General features: G+C 31.3%; 1 protein-coding gene across 7 annotated transcripts in view; it reads right to left on the bottom strand.

Moving 5' to 3' along the window:
- The window catches only part of LOC118196166 (zinc finger homeobox protein 4-like), a 392,029-nt gene that overhangs the window by 91,485 nt on the left and 282,887 nt on the right, over positions 1-17,657 (bottom strand). For 2 of the 7 annotated variants that reach the window (XM_035367581.2, XM_085826186.1), the window contains one exon: positions 17,207-17,272. The exons of the other annotated variants lie outside the window; for them this stretch is intronic. The gene's annotated coding sequence lies outside the window, so the exon portion shown is untranslated. The remainder of the gene's footprint in view (positions 1-17,206; positions 17,273-17,657) is intronic. 7 annotated transcript variants of the gene reach the window in all.

The raw sequence follows: 17,657 nt of genomic DNA, 5'->3' as shown, positions 1-17,657 counted from the left end.
TATGGCATCTAAGCCATTTTAAAGAAGAATTTTTTAAAAGAAATATTGTCGGAAAAAGATGTTTATTACGTAACATAAATTTATGCATACATAATAAATATATTTTTTTAATTATTATATGATATGTGTTCAGATTCAGCCGCATGTATTCTAAAGGAAACCAATTCTATGTATAATTGAAAAAATAATGGTATCAATGGTACATAAAACTTAGGTGAACAAAACAGACATAAAATTAAAATAGAATTTTTTGTTCACAGTGATCTTATCCAAATAATTGTTAACTAATTATAGTCTTAAAAACAGATATAAATATAATATTATTTTAACAAATATATTAAATGACATTACGGAAAATTTAAGTTATGTTAATAATAATTTTAAGAAAATTAATAGCGGCCAGCAACAACTTTTTTAATATATAGGGGACTCAATAAACTAATAATCGTGAGAGACTTCTAAACAGGGCTTAATTTCTAAAAGTAGAAGTGCCGCAGCCCTGTGGAAGACCGTCAGGCAACAGCAACAAGAGTAAATAAATAAACAAAATGACTATTAAAATCGATTATAATTTAAAAATTCAATGGTTAATGAAAATGAAATATTATTTAATTATTAATAGTTATTAATTAGTACTCAATTAATAATTATTTTAGTAATTTATAATTAATTTATTATTATTAAAATAATTAAAGATTAATTTAATTGAATCATTAAAATAAAATAAAATGTAAAGATATAAATTAAAATTTAATAAGCGATTTTTTATATAATTTTATTGCTAAAAATAATATTTTCTAGATCAAATTTCTACTGAAATAATTGTTCAGTTACATAAAAAAAGTGCCGGAGCCTTCTTAGGGCTACGGTGCGCTCAAGATAGAATTAGAATATCCCCAAAACTAAGAAGGTTAAACGGTGGACTCTGGCGCAATTTAAGCCCTGCTTCTAAATGATTTATTACTTTTAAAATATAATAACCATATCCTTTGTCTCATTCATCCAAACGTTCAAGTAATGAATTCATCCAAATGTTCATTGCCCTCTTCCCCACTCATAATTTGCCACTGGAGCTACGATATTCAGAACAAAACTAGAGTTAAGAATTAAATTGCATTAAAAAGGGTTTAATAAACGTAGATATTTACCGTAATATACATCATATACCGTAGTGACTTCTGAGCTACATTATTTACGTCTGAATACATATTACGCTTCTAAAAAGAGGGGTTATATAGAACTCTTACATTTCTCAAGAGAACGGTAAACAATAATTTTCTAGTAGGTGAAAAAGATAGCGATGGGTTTAAAATTGTACTGGATGTGATGTAAGTAAAATATTTCTTGGAAAAACAAATTAATCTCTTCGTTGTTTCTTTTTGAAAACGGCAATTTTTTTATTTATTTCTTATTACTTACAAAAACTTTTTATTTATATTAATTTGCAATTTTTTAAAATTTAGCTTTTTGGAAAAGGTACCATTTTCTCTGACATTTTACGGAAAGAGTATATATATTCTTAGATTTTCCGGTGAAGGGAAACCATGAATGCTGTAATATTTATTACCTCTGTTTGAAAGATCAGAGTTCGACAATGGAAGCTTCGTTTATATAAAGTTAAAAGGTTTCGTCGAAGGAGCTGGCTTTATGCGGGCATCGGAAGTCGACACTCGACTATGATCCAGAGAAAAGCAGTCCATTTAATTAGCAAATAATAAGTACTGAGGCGACTCTGGTACTTATCAAATGTCACATGGGAAGACTCAACGCAGTGCTAACTATACCGCATGATGCTGAAGGTGACAGCAACGCCGACTACAGTACATTGTCTTTGCCGTGGAGTTGAAACTACTGGACTTGAGCCTCATGGTTTTCTAGGACCGTCGTATGGACTCGAGAGAAATTGCTTTCATTTCTCCTTTGAAAACTAGAGAAGTATATTAGAAATATAAAATAATCTCCTAATTCCATTAAGAATAAAATTCTACTTATTTGCTCTGAAATGATAAATTTAGAAACAGAATTTTCTTATAAATTAAAAATTTTATATATAATTTTCTCCGACTCTGAAAGCGAGAAGAGGAGGTGATAATGGCAATTCTGACACATGTTCCAAAATAAGAATAAAAGCAAGCGAAATCAAGGATGAATGGTTATTCAAAGGCATTTTCCAACGAACACACACGGCTTTGGAAAACATACCAAAGCGCGAATAAGGATAATACAATGTTCACGCACCAACACGGCAATAAACTCAGGCGTTTTTTATTACACACTTAAATGAGAGAAATAGCAAAGTTTTCGACAGGATAAAGTGCAGTTTCGCCCGAGGTATCAAAATAATACGAGGGGGGAGGGGTAAAAACGAGAATAAATAAATAAGTAAATAACCCTAAAAACGGAGTGAAACGTAATTAGAGGGGGCGAAGAAGTGAGCGTTCTCGCGAAAATCTTTCATTAGCAGCGAGCACAGCCATTTGCTAAAACTGCGTATATCAGAGGAGTAGAGGCTTGATTTGGCAATCTCGTGCAAGCAGCTCGTTGCCATGGGAACGGTCGTCCTTGTTGCCAGATGCATCGGTTGATTATCTTCAGCAAACACGAAATGTTCCCGTTTATTACTACCAGGCGAAACTTCTTTTATCTCATCTGGCAATTATATTTGCCCCGCCATCTTTGATTATGCGCAATGGAATCTTACTTTCTTCTTCGACATTTTTTTTAACTGGGTTTGTTTCAATTTGCCAGTCGCCCCCCCCCCAAAAAAAAAAGAAAAGGGAAAAAAATACACACTTTCTACTTGCTTTTTGGTTAATTACAATTCTGTAGCGTATCGAGTTTCTTCTATTTCTCGAGAAATAAAGAAATTGAGAAAATAAAAAAGAGAATTAAAAAAAAAAAGGAGAAAGAAGACGAAATTTTTTGAGCGACGAACAAAAATTTATAAACTCGATAAGAATTCTTTTTTTATTATTATTATTCCCCCCTCTCTTTACTGTCTACCGCAATGACAAGGCGAAATTGCTTTCGCCCAGTATTTTGATAACAAAGTTTAATGATTGCAAAAACTCATTATTTTACCGACATTGAATTTCGGTTTCTCTTTTTTTTTTTTTTTTTTCTTTTTTTGATCGTCTTACGGAGGTTTCCATTAAGAACCAAAAAATATGCAAAAAGCATTCAGAAAACTTCATTAACGTCCCAGTTTTAGTTGAATGTCGAATTCCAATTTAATGTTATCATGTTTTCATATGTAAGATGAAAGGCAGGTTTAGTATGCATAGCAAAATTTTGAGACAAAATTACCAATATTCATATTACTGAAAAATAAATGAGATGCATTCGACATTACAAAAAGTATGCCTGTGCCCCTAAAAAAAAAAACACCTCATCATTTCTCTAGACAATATTCATCACTTCGTCACCATACCACACACTGCCCCTAAAAAAAAAAAAAAAAAAAAAAAAAAAAAAAAAAAAAAAGCGAAATCCGAGAAACATAAAAGCATTCATTAACTTGCATTGCAATGAAAATTCTTTTCAAAAAGATTTTTCTCCGCAGGCATTTTTCAACATACCTGATCATTAATTATTATACTTGAATCTTCTTTATTTAAAAAGTTCGCTGCAATGTAATTAGCATTAATAATAAAATACTGAAACTTAGCCTTACTTATATTGATTCTAAATTCATAGATACATTCTTAAGATACAGTTCACAATTTGAATTATTTGTTAAAAATTTTCATAAAAATTTCACTAGTACATGCAAAAGAAACAATTTTTGAGAAACTCAGATTACCCAAAATCCGATCAAATTCATACGCGCCGTCTTCTACAATGATGAGTACCCTAAAATTTCTTACTTGATTTACATGATTTACAAATATAAAAACTAAGTTACAATTTATGTGTTGCAGAATAGCCTAAAATACTAACGCTGAATTAGGCTTATGCGTCGCTCACTTAATTATTTCTAAGATAAGATAAAGAAAACAGAAGGAATGTTTTCAAAAACGAGGCATTTTATAATTGCTTTCCATTCCATAACTTTTCTGCCTCAGATATCCGCAATCGTAGTATTTTTTTTAACATATACTACAGCCTATTGTTGGTAAATTAGTCTTAATTACTTAATTACTTGGAAATTAGCTTAGTTTGCTCACAAATTAAGTCCCAAATTTCGACCACATGCTACCGCACATAACTAGAAGGTATCACACAATATGAAATAATTTCTTATCTTTTTAATGATAATAAACAAATATATATATATATATATATATATAATTAAGAGTGACTTTCGTAATTCCTATTAAAAAAAAAAAAAAAAAAAAATGGGTAGAATTTACTCTTGAATTCATGCAACATGTCTTCAATACAGCAAAGCCATGACCAATTAATACTGCTTAATTTGTTTAACAATTGAAAGCCTAAATATATACTAATACTGTATTTCACCTTTGCAATCTTTAGCAAACACTTTAGATCTTAAATATTATTCACTCTCTTACCTTTTGTCACTTTAATTAAATATTAATCTCTGAAAGTAAAACACCCCCAAAGCCCCCCCCCCTCCCCAAAAGAAGGCCCTTAAATCATACCTGCTTACCCGCTTCAAAAGACGTGGTCTAGCAGAAAAAAAAAAAAAAAAAAAAAAGTATTTATTCACTTACTTTTACTTAAAGGTAATTTAGACAATTAAATATCACTTTCAGTTAGAGATTTTAATATATATAACCACTTTATAACACCACCACCCCTCTTGTGAAACGTCTTACAATTATTAAGATCCACATAGAAGTGAGTAGAACCTTATTTCTAAAATCAGAAGTTCCGAAGTCCTGGGGAAAGACATTAGAAAGTGTAAACAAAAATAAATGACACAATAGTAAATCAATAAATGATTAATCATTAAAATTAAATTACATAGAAAGACGTAAATAAAAATATTAATAAACTATGTTCAATTAATGATGATAGTGCATATTGCGAATCAGTCATTTTTCTTGCAGCTTCGGCTGAATTTAAGTCCCGCAAATAAGGCGTTCTTATACTCACGAGAAAATGGCAACATATAGCCAAAATAAAACGCTAGACTTTTTTCACATGCGTGTTTACATGATTTTATGGATATACGTATACATATACATGTGTCTACATGCATAAATGCGGCAGTACAAAGGTTTATAGCAAATTTTATATACATATTTTAATACAACACATAGTGCATTTCATATGCGATTTCCACTACCTACCCATATAAGTAAAGGAGTAAAAAAAAAAAAAAAAAAAAAAAAAGCGTTTCTCTCCTAAAGAAATAAAATGCCGGACACACCCTAAGACTGTATTTATACACAACTTCCCACTACAATATTAACTGTGCCGATATTAGATCGATAAGTAATTTTCAAGAGTTATCATACAAGAAATTAATGATAGATGCGTTACGAGGGTAAAAACGTTACAAAAGCAAAGAGTAACACACCTCCAAAGATACGATATTTGGAAAAGCATAAAAAATTATCTTCGGTGTAAACATAGACTTCGGGGAATTAACGTCTTCGAGGAAACAACAAGAAATCTATTTTCTTTTAAAACGGACATCTCAACTAGCATTCGACATTACAAAGTACTCCCTAAAAAAATCAATGAATTTACGACATGGAAACTGCTCCTAAAAACAATAAAAGTGTCATTTAGAAAAATAACTATCCAACCTCGAGTCTGGAGCGGACGTCACTGGCTTTAGAGAGGCATTCTACAAGAGTACCTTGACGAATTCTCAAGACAGCAGGGGACCAAACATCGGCCAAGACATCCCGCTTCCAATAAATAACCTCCAAGCATTGTCTTACCAGGGAATGAACCCGCAAGAGCGCTAGTTAGTTATTAGGGGACTTTGTAGAAATGAAATACTGAAATTAAAGCAACTAAGCAAATGAAAATGGATGCCCGTGAAAGGATGGAATGTATTACAGCTGTTAAAAGTTAGCAATGTGACAATAATTTTAATATAACAATTCCATTCGAATTATCATTTTATAAAGTAGTTTCTCTCTCCTTTCAGCATGGTGCTACGGTAGCACACTCAACGCGTATTTAAGAGATCCAGGTTCGAGTCCTGGCGAGGGCACTGCACATTTTTCACATCTTTTACTTAAAAACAAGTAATATATATATATATATATATATATATATATATATATATAAAAAAGAAAAGAAATTAAAGTTAATTCCTACTTAGATCAACAAAGAAAAATTTTAGTTACTTTTTATTAAAATTTTTTCGTTTCTAATTTTTGAAACTGATGGTGGTCTATAGTTTCTCATTCTATCCATCTCTTGTAATGCTTCATTTTTGCAAGGAACCTTTCCGGTGAGTTTCGAACAATCCAGTTCTTCAATTAATATTCCAACTAATGATTTCACACGACTCAAGGCGACATATCCGACTCAAAGAATTAAAGCGAAAAACCTATGAAATGTGAAAAAAATTAAAGTGATAAAAAGTGTGAAAAAAACTATATTAACATCAAGTGTCATCCACTACAAGTTAAAAAAAAATATTTGAACTTGATGAATAAAAAGTATTTTATTAACGATTAAAAATTTGAACAAAATATAGGGAATGTGAGCTAATAGTAGGAATTTAAAAAAAAAAAAAAAAAAAAACTAATGACTCTACACGTTATATTGCATAAATTTGCAAACTTCATTAAAACACAATTTAAAACGCAGTTACCAAGCTGCAGAAAGCCATGAATATTGGTGAGTGCATAATGCTAGCTCAAGTATAAATTATTTTGTTAAGTAAAACTTTGTCTAAATCATATTAATACAAGTGCATTGCTGGACACTGCATGTAATTGCAAATTATCGCGTCTAAGATGTGTGTAGCTAGTCTGGAGGAAAACGCGAAAAGCAGGAAGAAGAGTCCATTGGGGTAAGCGTAATTAATACTAATTAATTATTAATAATGCATAATTTTAGTAAATACTAATAAAGTACCTATAAGTATAAATACAAATGAAACTTCAAAACATTTTGTGACCCGCCAAAAACTGTCTCATGACTCATATTTGGTAGCTATTGATCCATTGTATAAAGCAAAATGTGATTACCAAGTTCTAATACATAATAAAGCAAAATGTATACACATCCCTTTCCATTAGTCTATGGAAATTTTAGAAACGAAAAAAACATGTTAGCTTTTAAATAACTAACATGCTACAATTTTGGAAAAAGAAATGAAACTGCGATACAATAAGCGAATGACGTAACTGTGTTGTTACCACGGAATTTGAAAGGAAAATACTTGACTTTTAGAACAAAAGAAAAAGTGCGTTTATCATATTTTATGCTTGTGTCTATCTTCTAACGGTAAGTAGAAAGGAGAAGAACACGGTCATTCAACAAAAACTGAAAGCATTATTAAATTAAAGCAAGCACCGATAAACAGAATAACACATTATAACAGCTTTATTATCGCATATGAAATTTCAAGATTTTTTTTACAAAATCTCAACATTTCCAGCAAACAATAAACACGCGTGTGCGCATGAGCACATTTTAATTTTTGAATCCAGCAATCAATGACTAATAAATAATTTCACATAAGAAGATTAGAGTCACAGCTACGCTGATTGCTTTGCTTTTTTCTAATGCTTCGTTAATACATTCAAATTGCACTGCATGATAAAGAATGAAAATTACTAATTCATAACCTTTAAATTTATAATACACATATTTTTAATCAATTTATTAGTGACTAGAAAAGACAAGTATTTAGTGCTTTGCCCGCCCACACGTGGGAACGTACTTAGTGACTGTGACTGCCGTACCGATGATCTCGGGCTCGAATCCCGGAGAAGGCATGGATGTAAATTGTCTGCCCGTTCACACGAGGCAACGATGGCTCACCTATTTATTAGGTGCCTTTCATAATAAAGTGGCTACCGTTTCCGGCTAAAGTATATGATGACTTGTGCCCGCCCATTGGGGAGGGAATTAAGAGCTTCACCAAAGCTAGGTTGATCCAATTACTGCACCTTTCTTGATTTTCTTTGCATGTGCAGCAATAAAAACGTAGTGTCATACAACTATTTTTATACCTGATTTAAAACTCGGGCATATAGAGTAGATAAATTATAACTAAGCACTTTTAATTTTGGGGCTAAGATCCATTTTTCGAATGCTGACGAGGAATAATTATATTCTACAAACTGTTACACGACGTGCATTTGTGGAATTTCTAACTTGTACGCAACTAAGTACGCAACAGCAGTTTGAATTAAAAAAAAAAAAAAAAAAAAAAACTACGCATATAATCCAATTAAACTAGAATGGGAGTGCTATGGTGCAACAGATCTAAAAAAAGCGCGTCATAACTCATAAGCAGCCCCGAACGGCAAATGAGGGAATTCACGAAAATGCATCACCCAGCGAGAACTGGCACTTATGTGTCATTGTCAACCTGTTTCCGTACCGAGGGGACAGGCCATCGCGACGGGAGGGCCTGCCAGACCACAATACGGCATCGTTACTGAGGGCCGACCTAGGGTCAAATCGCGAAGAAAAATCCTAGACTCTCTCCACATCGCCCCTCCTCCCCTTCTTTTCTTTCTTCTTCTCTCCATCCTTCTCTGGTACACGAAAACTCGAGGGAAAAAAAAAAAAAAAAAAAAGAGTACACGAAAAAATACTGAGGGCGTTAACTGGCCGTTTATCTCACGGCGAATGAATGTGAGGGTGGTGATAATTGGGGAGGGAAAAGAAGAATTCGTCGAAGAATTCCTCCCCTCTCCTTGTTCTAAACCGTCCCTCCTCCCGACAGGTAATTTCAGTTGGTAGATAAGGCGCAAATGGGAAAGTCTTGAGACAAGGACAGGATTCTGGGCATAGAAGGAAGGCACAGTTAACTTCAAGATTAATGTTGATGATTGCAACTGTGAAAGGTGCTATTGAAACATTCTGGCATTTAACTATATTTAGGTAGATGGATAAGTGGAACTCGACATTCTCAAAAAGTTAGATGAATGTTCATCTGACACAAAAAATGGTTTCGATTGGTCCATGCAAAAGCGAGCACTAATTAGCACCTAATATTTGTTTTAGGGAGGAATACTGAATACATATAAATATTTAGTTAACCTGGAGTTTCAACGAAAACTAAACATAGGTAGCAGAGTAGCAGATTAAAAAATAAAAGTATTTCGCCAATTGCTATAAGATCAGGCAATATAATTTATTCTATTTGGTAACATTAGAAGCAGACTTACAATAGCGGGTAAACTATTAGAAGCAGACTTATGACACAGGGTAAATCTGTAGATCCTTTGGATTGCATAGCATTTTGTAATTAAATTTTAAATGTAACAGAAACCGAAATAAATCACGATTTACTAGAATATTTCTTATTTATTACTGTAATGTACTAATTATATCTGTACGATTGCTAATAATTGTAAAAACTAGTAGAGGGGGAAAATGAAAATATATTCCATTAAAAACTTAGAAAAAAAAACTTTCAATAAAAGCATTTTTTTAACTCTTCTAACACTTTGAGAGTTTTCTATTAACAATTTTTATATAGAAAACTGTTAATAGCAAACTTATACACGTTTTCAAAGATTTTAATTATTACACATGGTTATAAAAAATAACAGACGTGCAATTATCGCTTTCTGTATTATTTATTAAAAATACTAGGGAAGAAAGCGATTTGGTTATCACACCCAAAACTAAATTAAATTAACCCAGATAACTGTACACGAATCCAAGTCTTTGACGATGCAATATTATTTGTAATAGAGAATAACATTTTTAATAAAGAGTGCTAAAGGAAGTCTGTAAAATATAAGCAATTATCCACTCAAAATTTCCCATCCAACTACTTAGAAATTTTTGCCAAATCTTTGTTAAGAATTTATTGCATTCCCCTGCACGTGCCATTACGGTGTAAGCGATTAGCATATCCAGTTGGCAAACGGAAGACCGGCGGTTCGAATCCAAGCGATGGCACAGACGATTTATCAAGTTCCATGGCTTCGAAAAATTACATACCTACATATGTAGAAAAAATGCGTACAATTTAATAGGCCATACAAGAAAGACGTCCCTCCTGAATCCATTTTACAATCCGTTTCGCAAAAAACAGCCTTTCATTCTGTCCGTATGTACAGATGTCACGCAGAAAAACCGTCCATAAAGGATTGGGGAGCGGTTCACAATGGATATTTTCGTTGAAATATGACACTCAAAATTTTTCGAGATAGCAATACTTCCTCTACTTCGTACAAGGACGTAAAAAGAAGCGTAAGACAAACTAAAATAAATGCAACAAATCGTTCACACCAATCGACCTAAATAAATTCTCGGAGTTAAGAACACTCCTTTCCTCACTTTAAAAGATAAAACTCTTAGAAGTATTGTTAGTCTTACTTTAAATTACTATTATTTGCATTTGCTTCTATTAAAATGTAGTGTCAAGTAATTCGATAAAAACAATGTGCAGTTACGTTAGTTTCAGTTTTCTAAATTTCACTAGCATATGCAACGAATTTATTACAAAGTTCAAAACTATTATCGCAATTTTAACCAAGTTTATCATTTTCAGCTTTCGAAAATGTTTAGTTATTTTTTTTAACACAATTTTAAAAGAGAAGGCCGCACATTTAAAAACAAAGTGAGAAAAAATAATTAAAATACCTATATAGAAAATTATAACTGACACCCAAATTATTGTACTTTCGTACAATGCAACCTATCAAATAATTTAATATAAATGATAATTCAGTCGTGAGGTAAAAGAGAAATCCCAAATTCCTTGTGCTACATCAAGGATAACTACAAGGAAATAATAACATATAATTTACTTTTTATGTTTCAGCGTTAATGCAAAAGTAATCTACATATTAATTTTACCAGAGAAGTTCTCGGAATTGAGGTTGAATCCATCAATAATGAACTCCTCAGCACCAATTTGTCCTTGAAACAAATCCTTTCAATTTAATGCTTAGCAAACATTTCATACAAAGTTAAAAGAAAAGCACCTAAGATATGGCCCAGATAATCCCTTGATTTAGCATATACGTATATTCTAATAATTAAGAACTCTTTTTCTGTTCTTCCAAATCCTTTAAGAAAACAACGTTACCAGTCTGACACTTTTAAATTTATTACTTTTCGTATTCAATCATTTTCAGTAGAAGAGTATACAGTTTAGAATCCGAGAAACTATTTCAGATAACAATATCACGAATATTAATTTACGTTAAGCCTTAGGTCGTTCACCCAAACACCAACTTGTTAAATAATATATACTTATTGCAAAGCCATAATCCTCTTTTGTCTTTAGAAATGCATTAAATGTTTTTTCACTCATTCATTGTTTAGTTTTAATTAAAAAGGCAATAAAATAATAATAATAAAAAAACCTTATATCGTAGAGGTCATACCGGATTCCAGTACTATATGTTTCAAGGAGTGCTGCAAGATTGCAATCTAAAAAAATTCGTTCTCAAACAAAAACGAATTTCTTTCTTCAATACTGCAAAAACTCGATTGTTTGTTCAAAAACTTGATCAAATATTAAACTTCTTGCGTTAATTAAGACTCACAATTGTTGACATTAATGGTATTTTCGGTAATATTAACGTCAACAATGGTAGTATTAGCTTCCAATATCATTCCATTAGCGTCAACAATGTGATAAAATTTCATAACCGATCATTTGACATTATTTTGAAATTTAAGTAATTAAAACTAATATGTGGTTCAAATTAAATATAATGCTACGAAATGTGTACATATATAGTTAATGTTATTGAAATTGTAGCATCTTCTGTGTAATGTAAGTTGAAATGCTTGAAAGAGACGAAGCTCTGCGGAGAAAAAAGGAATACAGAGGCAAGTCTATTTAATATTAGTAAATGGCTATCTCGCTAAATTGGCGAAATATCGCCACGCTGGCGATAGTTCTGGTAACTAGATTTTGCTGCCAAGCCACAAAATCCCAAACTTGGCGATTATTTGGTGACATTTTGGTTCACTCCCTGTAAAATTAATTAATCCCATTGTGTAACTGTAACCGTAACCGCTCCCTATATGTAATTTTAACCGTATATGATTTCGAGTAATTTCGAGAAATGGAAGGTACTAGATATTTCTCAGCGGCCAGGGGAAAACTATAGAAGAGCAGAGAGAGCATCAGTTTCCCAGTTGTTTAATTCAGCATGGGTTTGTAATGAATTTTATCAAACTGTCATCGGTTCTATGTACATTCATTATATAACCTGATACTAAAATATAAAAAAACAGTCTCACTAGTTTTGTTAAAAGTTTCAATAGTCAATAGTCTTTTCAGTTGCCTCAAGAGTTTTGTTGGGCCCACCGGTGGCCAAATTTGAAAACTCGTAAATGGATGCGGATTTAAGTTACAGTGCATGGGGTGCCTGCATGGACGTTTCATGGTATTTCCCCATGTGTAAATTAATACAAGTCAGTTTCCCTCAGAAAATCACCGAAAAGGAATCTCTTCCCTTAAACAATAGCCTCAGTATGTCTTGCCAAAATTTATAAACAAATTCAAATTCACAACATGTTTTAGAATTAGATCATTTCAATTTAATCAATGCTCTATTATTTCAGATTACATGATACAAGAAAACTAAAATATCGCCTAATATCCTTTTAAAAGGGGAAAAGTCGGAAAGCAAACAAAATACCATCGTACTGACAACGTCTTGAGTTTACGCATCAAGAAAAGATTAAAAACTTTCGAGAAAAGGGTTTTTGTATAATCTGTTCACATTACAAAAGAAAACAAACGCGTAAATACACCTGCAGATTTATTTCTTTTTTTGTTGTTGTAGTTTTCAAACATTATTTATTTTAAATTTATTTAATGGACGTTGCACCTTTTTTTATAACTAAAATATTATAAAAGAACTTAAACAACAATCACATGCAACTATAATTAAGATTTTCGAAATCAAATTAACATTTCAGTGCTGAATTTAAGTTGTTATGACCGCTTAGTAATTCAGCCAGACCTAAAATGAGAATATTGGAGGGGCAATACTAAACGAATACAAATAAGTAAGATATAGCAAAAAGAAGCTATTTTGTTAATAACTATAAAATCTAGCAGCGAAACCTTTGAATTAAAAAAAAAAAAAAAATCAGACTGGATAAATTATTGTTTGCTTAATCTGATGCATCAAAACACATGACAAATCGAATAAATTATTGATGGCAAAATTAATTTAATTATTAATTTGGATACTTAATTACAGAAAATGCCCGATAGTGCTTGTAAAATTTTGAGGTAATGAAAATAAGAAAAATCTCTTTTATTTCTCGGTACACTAATTTAAGCAAATTTTAATACACTTCGGTAAAAGCTTTGGGTCAAATCTTCCTGAAACGCCGACCGCCGGTAGCCGAGCGATAAAAATCACTGAACACTGGTAGTTCCGACCTGAGTTCGATTCCAGGCGAGCGGGCTGTTTGCAGGGACGTTATCGTGGGTTTTTCCCATGTGTAACTTGTATATGGGCCAGTTTCCCATAGAAAGTCCTCCACGAAGGCCATCCGTCTCCTTAGGCAGATAGTCCTAGTGTTTCGCCGTAATCAAATAAAACTAAACCCTAAAATGCCTTTACTAAACAGCAATAGAAAACTAACCTTTAATAAAAGAAACAACATTTCATATCGCATGAAAACTAAAACAATTACTTTTCTTAAATTATTCCTACATTTTTCGCATTATTTTGCTATCATTTAACAGCATTAAAGGTAAATTAATTTCATATTTTATTAATTAATACGTTCGTAAAGAGGATAATAATTCGTGCATACAAATCACCGTTATAGCATCGTACGATTTGTTTAATAAAAAGGAGCCATAATTTATTTTCTTAAAAAGCCTTGAATTTTTCAGATAAACATAGGAACACGTTGTAATAACAAAAAGAACTAATATGCACACCTGTATCCAAATTATCGTACGAATTTCTTTTTCATTTACAAATCTTACTCACAATATTCAAAAGCGGCCAGTTCCTCATACCTAATTCCTACGGTTGTAATTGAAGAAAAGCATGTGTCGACCGGGAAAATTCCAAACAAGCTAGCAAGTAAAGTAACTCTTTGTTATCTTTTTTCGGATCTTCAACAAATTCCCACCCGCGCAAAAGCTTTTAGAAGATTTATTTTTTTCTCTCCACGAAAGGTGCTGCTCCGGAAGCATAGCTGGAAATAATGCCATCCTGATCCCATAATCGCAACAAATGAGACTCCTACAACCGAAAATCAATTTGGAAGTCGGATCAGACAGAGAGCTCGATTCGCGATAAGTCGCAGCATTGTTTTAATAGCTTGTCTGCACCGGATGTGCACCATCATTAAGCGACTGCAGGAACATGGACACCTACAAACGAAATCCTCGGATTCGATCACGATCTTGCTGCGAGGGGCACTGACCAATCTCGTTCCGTACTTTACTTCAACAATGCGACCTTAGCCTTAGACTACGGCTGACTATGCGACTTCTTTTTTGATCAGGTCTCCGACAGACATTATTGTAAGAGGCGCACGGAATTGAAGTGTATAAATAACGAACATGCTCTTTTAAATTAACTTTTTTCGAAGTGTACGCAGAATTTTGCAACATATTTCTAAAAATTGTCAGAATGCAATCGAACATATTAATTGAAGTGTTCTTGAGAAATATTCTTAATTTGTAAAATTACATTCATAATTTAAAAATTATTAAATTAATAAGACTAAAAACAATCATCTACAGTCTAAGGAGAAGAGAAAAATAATAAGTTTTTGCAATTAAATTAATAAAATATTTAACATGGAGTTTTGCATTTCATTACTTGGTTTCAAAATATTGAAATTTGAATTTCATTAATTTGCACCTACTCAGAGTAATGAACAGAGGAAAGAAAAAATATGGTTAAAATCTATTTTTCAAATCATTACAAAAATCACACCTCAATGAAAAGGAAAACATTGTGAACAATGTTTATAAGAACATAAATAAATAGCCATACTGAATATCATTTCTCTAAAACTATCGCGTCGACAGAAAATATCTCGCACCTCTCTAAGGTTCACTGCACATAAAATTTAAATTTTGATATATAAAAAGCTTCATGTAGCATATTAAGATGCATAAAAGTTATGTGGTATCCAACTCATCAGCAAGAAGACATGAATTTCACCAAGTTTTGTAGCACATGAAAATTGCAAGGTAAAAATCTAAGATACGAAATAAATATTAAAAATAAATATTAAAAGCAGTAAATTTCGTTACGCTGTTCCAGTCATGTTAAATTATTCACATAGATTGTGATGTTTTCTGTTAATAAGAAAATAAAAGTAATTTTATAAGGTATTTTTCCCTCCTTTTTGCATGCCTTCGTGATGTAACGGCAGCACACTCGACGCGTATTCGAGAGGTCCAGTTTCGAGTTCCGGCGAGGGCATAGAGTATTTCTTTAAAAGTATTTGAAAATTTACATACAGCCATCTTATCAAATAAATTTCGAAAATAAATATTTTATAAGTTTAAATACTTTTTGAATTAAAAAAAATTCTTATTTTATTTTATTTTATTTTATTTATTTATTTATTTATTTATTTATTTTCGAAAACGTATTTCTTCGAACAGTGTTTCAAAAACTACATTTATCTACTGTATCCAATTAATCCAAGTAAATAGATTCAAAGGGAAAGCTATTTAAAAGTTTTAGAGTTACTTTTCGAAGTCAAAGGGATTCTAAGTAACTTAAGATGTTCCTATTTTAGTTAAAATGCATTTAAAGGAAAAACGTTTTAGGTTAGTTAGCAGTGCTAACCCTTTAATGCAATCATGCTCGAGCTGAAGGTGTACAAAATACTCTTATTAATGGCAGAGGTCTCAAGCGGTAAATGAAATTTTTAAATACGACGATAAGAAAATTATTTTTTTTTTTTTTAAATTATACTTGCAACTATAAGAATACGAAAAGAATTAATTCCATATCCTCATTATCCGGAATGAGAAAACAGTAAGTTTTAGAATATCTAACTCTGCATTTTAGGAATTTTACGATCATGCCTTTCATTCCAAGAAAAAAAGAGGTGGCATATAAAGCATGGCTTTTTATCTATTCCGAAATATCAGAGTAAAAACACGTTATGACTGCATTATAAATCTAAGGCACATACTTAAAAGCAAAAACTTATCCAAGCCCATTATTACTTATAACAGAATAACAGCAAAACGCAGCATTCATAAATTTAATTTACATTCGAAATATTCCATTAATGAATGAATTGACTGAAACTGTTTAGACTTTACCATTATCGTCTACAAAGCATGAAAAAAATGCAGTTATTTTCACCTTTACATTCATTATACTGGATGTTATTTACACCATTAAATCGCACTGTAATTACTTACAGCATAAGTTCTCAAGCAGAAATTAATTTTGTAAATTGACTTTCAAAATAATAAAAAATAAACTTTTTACAAAAATAAAATTTCAAAATAATTTTTTTTAAGTAATTTTTTTTTTAAATTTAAAGCTTATGCTTAAGTATATTTCCAAAATACCAAAGATTACCTTTAGGGTTATGAAAAAGATCTCAAAAATAAAATTTCATAATTGTCTGATTAACAAAACTGTTAATCATATAAATGGGTATATAGGTATAACAACTCAATTATACCTATATACCCATTCATACAGCCGCAAAATTTATCATAAATATGACCAAACTGATTTCAGAATTGGTATATCGTCAGTCTTGAAATTAAAATTGGTATTTATATTAATGAGAGTCAGTTTCGTTAAAAGTTTCTTCTTTTTTATCGCATTTCTGATTTATTCAACATTTAGTTATTACTAATAGTTATATTTATTTACTTGTTTAATTGATCAGGCTTTTATATTATTTTTAAAAATGTTCACGTTAAATTTTTTCAATTAATCTCTAAATTACCTTCTTTTGAAAAAATACTTTTGCTTCGATTAAATGTACACCCATTTTTGCCGAAATAAGCAGGTTACTTATCTTCCATAAAGTTTAATATGTTACATACAATAATAATACGGCTAGAACCGAGTAATAAAAGATATGTTTAATGTTAGTTGTTATCTGCGCTTAACAGCTTTGATATTTTCTAGCAGAAACGGTGATACATTACTCTTAAAATAGGAATGGCTGCAAATTTTCCATACATCTACCATCAGAAAGACTTCAAATTTCTTACCTGCAAAAGAATAAAGCATCATTAATAAAATTCTGTCGCTCATTATATTTTAAAAATATACAGATGCAAAAAATTATAAAAAGAAAATATTTTTTAATATTTTTCATTTGGGAGAAGATTAAAAATGCAAACAATCAGCAAATAATAATTAAAAAAAATTACAGCCCAAAAAAAAGTACTAAATCGCAGCCTAAAGAATCGACGCAATTAAATTTACCCTTCCACAGAGCCTCTAATTAAGGATGACGATATTATTTGGAATTAAAATTTACCCATTTCTTCCACAACGCAGGTTTTTATGGCTTCAATCAGAAAATTAATACTAAAAAATTCTAAACATACATTCTTATTATAATCGATAACATGCTTGCATTTAAAATATGAA

Source organism: Stegodyphus dumicola, chromosome 1, assembly GCF_044657685.1.
Source record: "Stegodyphus dumicola isolate Sdum_Otavi_A_Nest chromosome 1, ASM4465768v1".
NCBI lineage: Eukaryota > Metazoa > Arthropoda > Arachnida > Araneae > Eresidae > Stegodyphus > Stegodyphus dumicola.
This window is presented reverse-complemented; position numbering and strand designations above follow the sequence as displayed.